Here is an 11,025-nt window from a genome sequence, read left to right as displayed (position 1 = left end):
CACCTAAAATTCTGCTTTCACAGATCACCAAATTACTGATATTGTATGAGCTATGTAGTGGAATATACATTGGAATGGAAGATAGGAAACTTGCAGGTATGTGACTTGAGCAAATCACTTAAACTTTATAGGACTCAGTGTCTCCATAAAAAGAGGGGATACTAATATCTTCTCTACTGGATTATTGTGGAGATTAAGTGAGATAATCACATGAAAGTATTATGTACAGCACATATATAGTAGAAGCTTAATAATTACTTGCTAAATTCACATTAAAATGGTATACACACTTGGTGTGCACTTCAGAAAATACAAATTTCAAAGATTTCATGGGCTTGTGTGATGAAGGATGTTTTAAAAAACTTTATTAAATGTTTCTTTACATGACACATCTTGTGACCTCAGAAGAAAAGTAATGTTCACTAGGTCAATTAATAGACTTTAAAAATTGCTTTACATATATTTTTTCTTTAAAAATATTTCTAATATTTTTTCAATTCCAGTTTACATTCAACATAATTTTGTCTAAGTTTCAGGTATACAGGACAATGGTTAGACAATCATATTTTTATATAATACTGAATAATTTGCACTTTTTTCCACACTAGATTTTCATCCTCTTTTTGCCTTCAATATTGTTTAAAAATGGGGAGACAAAGAAACATGTCCCAAATTAAAGAGCAGGAGAAATACCAAAAAAAAATTTTTAAAGCTGAATGAAAGGGAGGCAAGCATTTTGCCAAATATAGAGTTAAAAATTGTTATAAGGGTGCTCAAGGAACTTAGTGAGAATGATAACAACATGAAAAGGGATAGAGAAACCATAAAATAAGAACCAGTCAGAAATGAAGAGTACAATATCTGAAATGAACAATACACTAGAAGGAATCAACAGTAGGTTGGATAAAGTAGAGGATCGAGTCAGTAATTTGGAAGACAGTAGAAAAAAAAACACCTACTCAGAGAAGCAAATTAAAAAAAGAATTTTTAAAAATTAGGATCATTAAGGTGACATTTGGGATAACATGAATCAAACCAACATCTGCCTCATAGGGGTACCAGAAGTAGAAGATAGCAGCAAGGGATAAAAAACCTATTTGAAGAAATAATGACCGAAAACATCCTTAACTAGGTAAAGGAAAATGACACAATTCTAGGAAGCACAGAGAGTCCCAAACAAGATGAACCAAAAGAGGACCACACCAAGACACATCATAATTAAAATGGCAAAGGTTAAAGACAAGGAGTGAATCTTAAAAGCTGCAAGAAGATGAGAGCTAATTTTCTACAAAAAAGCTCCTATTAGACCATCAACTGATTTCTCAGCAGAAGCACTTCAGGTCAGAAGGAACTGGCAAGAAATGTTCAAAGTGATGAAAAGGAAGGACCTGCAACCGAGGCAACTTTATTCAGCAGAGCTCTCATTTAAAATTGAAAGAGAAAGGAGAAAGGGAAGTGCCAGGAGTCGCCACCATCACCATCATGAGTCTAGGAAACAGGGTGCTGCCCCACTGCATCTGCCCCATTGCCAGTTCCATATCCTCAGACTCGTTCCAACAGCCTACTGAAATATGGTGGATCATTATCACATTCTAGGCCTTCAGAGACATGCCTCCACCGAGGATGTTCAAAAGGCCCACAGGAATCTGGCTTTGCAGTGACATCCAGATAAAAATCCTGAGAACAAAGAAGGAGCAGAGAGGAAATTGAAACAAGTAGCAAAGGCATTTGAGGTGCTGTCAGGTGCTAAAAAATCGAGACATCTATGACAAATAGAGCAAAGAAGGATTAAATAGTAGAGGTGCAGGAGGAAGTCATTTCGACAGCCAGTTCAGTGAGTTTGGCTTCACATCTTGGAATCCAGATGACATGTTCAGGGAATTTTTTGGCGGAAGGGACAGGTTTTAAATTCAACTTCTTTCAAGACCCATTTGACGACTTCTTTGGGCCTTTACGGGCCTCCTGTGGGAGCAAGAGCCATGACACAGGCTGCTTCTTCTCTGCCTTCAGTGAATTTCCATCTTTCAGAGGATGGTTTCTTCTGATACAGGATTGACTTCCTTCAGTTATAATATTAGGTCACGGGGCCTCACTTCATTTCCTCCACAACATTTTGTGGTAGTGGGATGGGCATCTTTAAATCCTATTGACTTATACCAACATGGTTAATGGCAGAAAAATCACTACAAGGAGAATGGTCGGGGATGGTCAAAAAAGAGTAGAAGTTGAAGAAGACTACCAGTTAAAGTCCTTAACAATAGATGGTAAAGAACAGATGCTACTCTTGGATAACAAGTAATTCAACATACTCATGTAACAGAAATGTTAACTGAAACAAGCACCATTTGAGGATTAACAGGAACATTTATTTTTGAAGATTTCAAATGAACTTGACTTACAGTATAACTGTACCTAACCTTAAGTATTTATACACAGCCCATCAGAGCCTGTTTGTCATAGACTTTTGAGCTTAGTGTTGGGACCACATGATAGGACCATATGTTTTACCTTTAAAATTGTTGTAAATTTATGTATTTATGTGCTTTGCTTTTTTATTAAACACAATCCAAGGTAGCCATGGCTTCTGTACACTAATATCAGCATGAACCTGCTTTCCTATGTGTTTGAAAAGTGAGCCAAGTAGTGTCAGCCTGCTATGAAGTTAACATTGCCAGGACGAATCTTCCATAAAAGTAATTGCATTTTTTCCCAGTATTTAGTGGTGAAAGATGTTAAGGCACCAATGGTACTACATTTCTGGTTTAATATCAATTGGAGATGTTTTCTAGTTGTGCGTAAATGCTGGCAACTTAGTCGGTTTGGACAATTGTTTAAATATGTGATGTTAAGTGTAGGTTTAAAAAGTAAAGCTAGTAAACTGGGTCTTTGTTATTTGCTAAAAGAAAAGAAAGAAATGCGATTAATTTAGTGCATTCTTTCCCAAGTGGGGCTTGCAAACAAAAATAAGTAAATAAATAAATAAAATAAAATTGAAAGAGACATAAAGAGCTTCCCAGATCAAAAACAAAAATAAAACTAAACTAAAGGAGTTTGTTACCCCCAAACCAGTAGTACAAGAAATGTTAAAGGGTCTTATTTAAAAGAAATAGAAGGAAAAAAGAGAGAAACACAGTTAAAAGAACAAAGTGGCAATAAATATGTACCTGGAAATAATCACTTTAAATGTAACTGCTTTAAACAATCCAATCAAAAGACATAGGGAAGCTGGGTGGATAAGAAAACAAACCCATATATATGGTGCTTAAAAGAGACCCAACTCAGAATGAAAGATACACAGATTAGAAGTAAAGGGATGGGAAAAAATATTTCATACAAATAAAAAAGAGAAAAAAGCTGGAGTAGCAATAGTTACTTCTGACAAAATAGACTTTGAAACAAAGGCTATAGTGGGAGACAAAGAAGGGCACTACATAAAGATAAAGGGAGCAACCCAACAAGATGATATGACTCTTGTAAACATTTATGCACCCAGCATAAGAGCACCTAAATGTATCAAGCAAATCTATACAGTCATAGTAGGAGACTTTAAAACCCCATTGACATCAATGGATAGATCTGCCACACAGAAAATCAACAAGGAAACAGTGGTCCAAATGACACACTAGACCAGAAAAATTTAATGGATATTCTCTGAGCATTTTACCCCAAAGCAGTAGAATACACATTCTTTTCAAGTGCACATGGTATATTTTCTAGGATAGACCAAATGTTACAAAACAAAACAAGTCTCAATAAATTTAAGAAGATTGGAATCATTTCAAGCATCTCCTCTGGCCACAATACTTTGAAACTAAAAATCAATCACACACATACATACATATGTGTGTGTATATGTATGTGTGTGTGTGTATATATATATATATATATATACACACACACACACACACACATATATATATATAGAGAGAGAGGGAGAACACAAAAACATGGAGGCTAAATAACGTTATTAAAAATTAGTGGGTTAACAATGAGATCAAGGAAGAAATCAAAATATACTTTGAAAAATGAAAATGAGAACACAACAATGCAAAATCTATGGGACACAGTGAAAGCTATCTTAAGAGGGAAATTCATAGCATTATAGGTGTACCTCAAGAAATAAGAAAAATCTCAAATAAGCAATCTACATTTACACTTAAAGTTAACTAGAAAAAGAACAACAAACAAAGCCCAAAGTGAGGAGAAGGGAGAACATAATAGAGATCAGAGAAGAGAAAAAGAAAATAGAGTCTAAAAAAAAGAAAAAAATGCAGTGAAACCAAGAGCTCATTTTTTGAAATGATGAACAAGATCAAGAAGCCTATAACTAGATTCATGAAGAAAAAAAGAGAGACAACTCGATTAAATAAAATCAGAAATGAAAGAGGAGAAATAACAACGGACTCCACAGAAATACCTTGTAAGAAGATATTATGATCAACTATATGCCAACAAATTGGACAATCTGAATGAAATGGATCAGTTCCTAGAAACATATGATCTTCCAAAACTGAATCAAGGAGAATCAAGGAATCTGAATAGACAGATTACAGCAAATAAAATTGAAGCAATAATCCCAAAACTCCCAACATACAAAAGACCTGGACTGGATGACTTAACAGGAGAATTTTACCAAACATTCAAAGAACACTTCCTACCATTCTCAAACTACTCCAAAAAATTAAGGAGGAGGGATAATTCCCAAGCTCATTTAACAAGGCCAGCTATTATATACTAATTCCAAAATCAGATAGACACCTCAAAGAAAGCAAATTATAGACCAATATCCCCAATTAACATAGATGCATAATCCTCAACAAAATATTAGCAAAAAGGATCCAGCTATATACTAAAAAGATCATACACCATGATCAAGTGGGATTTATTCCTGGGAGGAAAGTAGATACAATATTTGCAAATCAATAAGTGTGATACATTGCATAAACAAAATGAAGGATAAAAATCATATAATCATATTAATAGATGCAGAAAAAGCATTTGATAAAATCCATCACCCATTTATGATAAAAAAAAAAATAACTCTTAGCCAAGTGGGCACAGAGGAAAAATACCTCAATGTAATAAAGGCCATATATGACAAACCCACAGCCAACATCGTACTCAGTGGGCAAACACTAAAAGTAACCCTTAAGACTGGGAACAAGACAGGGATCTCCCCTTTCGCAACTCTTATTCAACATTGCATTGGAAATCCTAGCCATGGCAATCAAACAAAAGAAGAAATGAAAGACATCCAAACTGAAAAAGAAGAAATAAAATTTCTTTATTTGCAGATGACATGACACTGTGTATAGAGAACTCCTAAAGATTCCACCAAAAAACTACTAAAACTGATAAATGAATTCAGTAAAGTAATAGGATTCTAGAAAAATATCTAGAGATCAGAGAGAAGGGGAGAGAGAAACATTGATGTCAGAGAGAAACATCAATTGGTTGCTTCCCATGCCCACCCTGACTGGCAATTGAACCCATAATCTATGTATGGAGCCCTCAACATTTTGATGTAGGGGAAGATGCTCTAACCAACTGAGCCACACTGGCCAGAGCCAGAAATCAGCTGCATTTTTATACACCAATAATGAACTATCAGAAAGGAAGACTAAGAAAACAGTTCCATTTACAAATGCATAAAAAAAATTAAAATACCTAGGAGTAAATTTAACCAAGGATATGAAAGACATGTACGCAGAAAATTATAAAACACAGAAGAAAGGATTTGAAGAATATACAGCTGCCAGAGGGAGGGAGAGGGGGATGGGTAAAAATGGTGAGGAAATTAAGCCAAACCCCCCAAACAAACAAACAAAACAAAACAATAACAAAATCCTCATAGACTGACAACTGTGTGGTGACTATCAAAGGGGAAGAGGAGCAGGAGGAAGTAGAATTGGGTAAAGGGGGGATAAATGGTGATGGAAGGAAAGTTGACCTCGGGTGGTGAATTCATAATACATACAGATGATGTATTATAGAATTGTACCCTTGAAACCTATATAATTTTATTAACCAATGTCACCCCAATAAACCAATTTTAAAAATGAGAAGAAACAAGCAAAAAGAAATTTATTACTTAGTACGTATTTTTTTAAATGAATTAAAACCAAATAAAATAGATTACAACAGAGAGATTTAGGATACATAAAAGAATAATCTCTTTAATCTTTTTATCTCTATCAATCCGGCTTCCGTCTTCATTAGTCTACCATGAAAAGTGCCTTTGTTGTTGTTGCTTTTCACGAAGGGAAAGAAATCTGGAGATCTTTGAGAACACTCATCTTCTCAGACTTCGTGTTGCATTTAGTGTGCCAATTGCCCCCTACTGGAAATGAGTGACAGGATATTATTTTTGAAAGAGCAGCCCTTCTCTTGTCTTCCTCCAAATTTCCCATTTTCTCTCCCCAGATTGTCCTCACACCACTGTCCAGCAGGTTACTGGCCTGGGTTCATGATCCTAGAGGAGGGGTATGACAATGCACAAAGCAGAAAGAATCCTGTGAGTCTCTGGCTTTTTTAAGTTATTTTATTATTATTATTATTATTCTGGAAGCTTAAACTCTTGGAGAACTTAGAGATTTGGGACTGAAATAAAGCATCAGATTCAGAGAAACAAGTATTTTTCCTTGGGTCTAAACAAAGACTCCCTCGGTGTGGGGTAGAGGAAAGCTGGAGGGGAATAGGTAAGAGGAAAGAGTTCAGCAGAAGTCAAAGATAGGGGTTTGGCAAGTATGAGGCCCATGAGAGCAGAGAAACCCTGCACCCTCCTTTCTGGTGAGCCCCCTTTCCTTTACATACAATAAGACCCCAGAAAGGGAGTGGCTGTCTGCCACCCCTAGGTTGGTGGGGGCATAAGGGGCCCTGCAGAGATCCCCGTGCTCTCCTATTAAGCAAGAAATCCATGGTAGAAACTTCCCAGGGGGAAGAGGAGCTGCAAGCAATAATGGGGATATTACGGTGATGACCACTTAGTGCAATGACACCTAATCAAATAAGAAAGAGGACAGATCTCTTGAGGACCATGAGTCCAATCACATAAGTCCTTTAGAGCTTAACAAACTCCAGAAAGGAAATGAGAATCCCAAATTAGGCAAATTTAAGTTTCTGTCTCATCTTGCAGAATGGAGTTGAATTCCTGGAAGTTAACTTGAATTATACAATAATAAGATTACACCTCTTTTCCAACTTGTTAGTGGATTACAGTTAACATTTAGTTTATGTTGTCTTCTCCTAGTAACCTGGTGCTTGGACTACTTTGCACTTGTAGTCACTATGTAACCCAAATGAAGTTTCAGGCACATAATAAAGGTTCAAGGATATTTTTGACAGAAAAATTTCTATAGCATTTATGTATGGATTCTAACAGGTTTTTCCCAAGTATTTTCAGCTTCCCTCAATCCTCACCCCATCTCCACCCATTGCTCTCATTTGAGAGTCCATGCTTCAGGAATATGTGCATGTCTGCTACTCCTCTGAGCACAGAGAATACAGCAACGCACAGGATAGATGTGTCCTCATAGAGATTATGGACTAATGAGGGAGACTGAGACTTAAAAAGACAATCCCACGAACATTACACTGCACTGATATTCACTATTAGGTTTGATGAAAGCATACAACAAGGAGAATTCAACTTGACCTACTAATAACCCACTTAGTGACTATGGATACAGAACAGTCAGAGCACTAAAGGACTAACTACAATATACTAGGAGACGACAGCATAAAGTAGATGTTAACTGTAGCTCACTGACAAATTATAAAAGAGGTGTCATTTAATTAATGTATAATTCAGAATTCACTCTAAAGAGGTAGCATTTAAGGTGAAATATAAAGAATGAATTGAAGTAAGGCAGGCTAAGGCAGAGTAGGTGTCAGGGGGTAGGGGTGGGATGAAAAGGTTAGTGTTTCAGGCACAGAAAATACCATGAGCAAAGGTCAAGGTCTTAGAGATCAAAGAATCATGGCATCCAAACGACCTGGAGGAAGCCAGTGTGTCAAGAATTACAAAAAAAGCATGGGATGACCCTGGAGTGATAAGCAGGGGCCAAATCATGCTGCTGCACATAGGCCATGTTAAAACAGCAAGCTTGAATGCTAGGAACAAAAGAAAATCATCAAAGAATTCTACACAGGGGAGTGCCATGAGCAGGCTTGAAATCGAAAGTGAGCACAACTGTAGTGAAATATCATTTTCATCTAATCTATTGAGAAAAATTAAACAATAAGACAATGTCCAGGTCTGGTGAGAATGTGGCAAATAAATAACATCCTACACTGCTGGATTAAATGTAAATTGATGTATTTTTTAAGAGTAATTTACATATATATATATTAAATTATATATATATATAAATAATTTAAATGACCAGGTTCACCATAAGAAATTTAAACTATGAATATATTATCAAAATACAACTAGTTAATTTTACAACAAGGTTCAAAAAAGTATTATCTTTAACATTGAAAACTTCAACAGCAAAAACTGGAAATAATTTATATGTCCATTAGTAGAGGACTGGCTAAGTTATGATTCAATCAGATAATAAAATATTATGCCATGTTAATACATTGCAGATCTGTTTGGATTGATATGGAAGACCTCAGAGATATTTAAGTCTGTGTAGTGTGATTTCATTTATTATGTATACAGTTAAGTCTACACTTAACATTGTCAATAGCTTCTGTGGCTAAGCAAAATATCATAACAAAACCAATTTTATCATAGGCTAACTGATATAAATGAGAGTTAAGTTCTTACACCATCTCATCAACATTATAACAAAACAACACTGAATGAATGTTATTTGAAGACTTGCTATACGTACTTAATGGCAGTTACACATGAATGGGGATTAAAAATTAAGGTTTTTAAATAGAAGGATAGCTACATAAGAAACTGCTAACTTGGCTGCCTTTGAGGAGGGAAACCACAGGTGACAGATGACAGAATTTTATTTTTGATTTTGTTTAGTTTGATTTCTTTTACAATGTACATGTGTAGCAGACAGTTTGCTGCCTTTCCTCAGTCCATTTGCCACTTCATTCTTGCTAACAGAAATCTGATGTCCCAGAGCTGATGATCCCGTCTCAGGGATATATTGTGCATAGGCCAAGGATCTCTGGGAAATATCATTTGCATTGCCAATTTGAGGGTGATCTGTAATCCACATCTTACTAGGACATGGGAGGTAAGATCTGCTGGGGGCCTTCAGGAGAGGTTGTCTCATTCATAAGAAGATACTGAAAGATGTGTGTCGTTCTCAGGGTGACACCAAATCTGAGGCTCAGAGGGAAGAGCTTTATCAGTGAGAAGAGCCTATATCATTGGTGAATTTTTGAGCCACTATTTGTGGAAGCAATTGAGCCTCTTTCTGAACCTCTTGTCAAGGGAGATAATAAATTTTATTATTGATTAAAGAAAAATTTTTAAATATTTTATTCTTGTTTATTTTTTAAGAGGGGAGAGGAGGGAGAAAGAGAGAGAAATGTTGATTGGATGTCCCCAACTGGGGACATGGTTCACAACCCAGGCATGTGCCCCGATCAGGAATAGAACTGGTGACCTCTTGATTCACAAGCCAGCGCTCAATCCACTGACCCACGCCAGCCAGGGCATATTTTATTATTGTTTAAACCATTGTGGTGGTGATCACTATTTGGAATTGAAGTTGTCTTATTTGACATGGCATTTTCAATGAACTGAGTATGAATTGAAAGGGGCAGGCAGGAGGCCTGGGCAGGCTAAGTGGGAGGAACCCATTAAGTGGTCCAAACTGGCAATAGCTGTGCCTACAACCACAGAGATTACTACAAGGTGAAGAGAGGGTGAGCGTTTGAGATCTAAGTTCGAGCTGCTTCTTTCCTTTCCATCATACAGTTTTCTAAATTACCTTAGACTCTCGGGTATTTGCACCCCCATCATTCGTAGATTTGAAATGACTTATGAGAACTAAGAGGCAATAAACACAATCACTACAAGCTGAAAGCAAAAACCAAGACATAAAAGGGGAGACAAAAATTATATTAAAAAAAACTTCATTGAGGTAAACTATAACAACTGAGAACTTATCTTAGCTCTAAGGTTCAAGTTTCCTCCCACCCTTCTAAGAAGGAAAGCAAATCCTCAGCCTTTTGCACAACCAGCATCTCTATATGCTCTCTTGTTACAAATCTGATGTTTCGACAGAGCTGTGACTTTATCTAGCAGGACTAGGGGAGAAAGAGCCAATCATATCAGTGAGAATGGGAAAGTGGTGATCACTTTGTAAGTTATATAAATATTTAATCACTATGTTATACATATGAAATTAATATAATATTGTATGTCAACTATAACTGAAAAACTAAAAAACAATAAATTAAATAATAACAAGGGTCTCCCATAATCTTTCTGATTTCACTCTTTAGTCACTAACTGTAGTTCTTGTGTTCCAAGTTAGTCAAGGAATTAAATGATAGAGGTTTCAGTGAGAATCTACTGTGTGTAACTGTGGTGTAACAAAAAATTAATTTAATTTTTAAAAATAGGTAAGTAAAAGTAGCAAGAATAAGAAGTGAAAAAGGACTGACCTGTTCCAACAGTTTAGTAGAAGCAAAGAAAGGAGTCACCAACTTCAAAATTACAGAGCCATTGACATTTTTAGAATCAAGACAAGATTTGCTTTGCTTACCTCTGTGTAAAGGAAAACTGCAAAGGAAATAGCCGTGTCACTGTTACTCTGAATTGTCAGACACAGGAACATTATCTGGGTAAGAAGGGGGAAGGATGTCTCTAGCTGTCCTGCAAACTGCTCTCCCACCCCAACCACACTTTATAAGCATGTCAGCAGGAGCCTCAGAGTTTCTTATTTTATCAAGGAACGTGATAGAAGGGTGTGTGGGGGAGGAGGAAGCAAAAGAAAGTTAACTGACAGTTCCAGAGATTTACTTATACTTCCACATTCACAGCCTCAAAGACCATTGTGTGTTCCTGTTTATGCTAGACTGTTTCTCCACATATAAGATGAA

At 36.3% G+C, this 11,025-nt stretch overlaps 1 pseudogene; it reads left to right on the top strand.

The window, feature by feature from the left end:
• The first annotated feature begins 1,571 nt into the window (after positions 1-1,571).
• On the top strand, positions 1,572-2,299 carry LOC150002735 (dnaJ homolog subfamily B member 6 pseudogene; annotated as a pseudogene).
• The last annotated feature ends 8,726 nt before the right edge of the window (positions 2,300-11,025 follow it).

Source organism: Furipterus horrens, unplaced genomic scaffold (assembly GCF_987537825.1).
Source record: "Furipterus horrens unplaced genomic scaffold, mFurHor1.1.pri manual_scaffold_8, whole genome shotgun sequence".
NCBI lineage: Eukaryota > Metazoa > Chordata > Mammalia > Chiroptera > Furipteridae > Furipterus > Furipterus horrens.
This window is presented reverse-complemented; position numbering and strand designations above follow the sequence as displayed.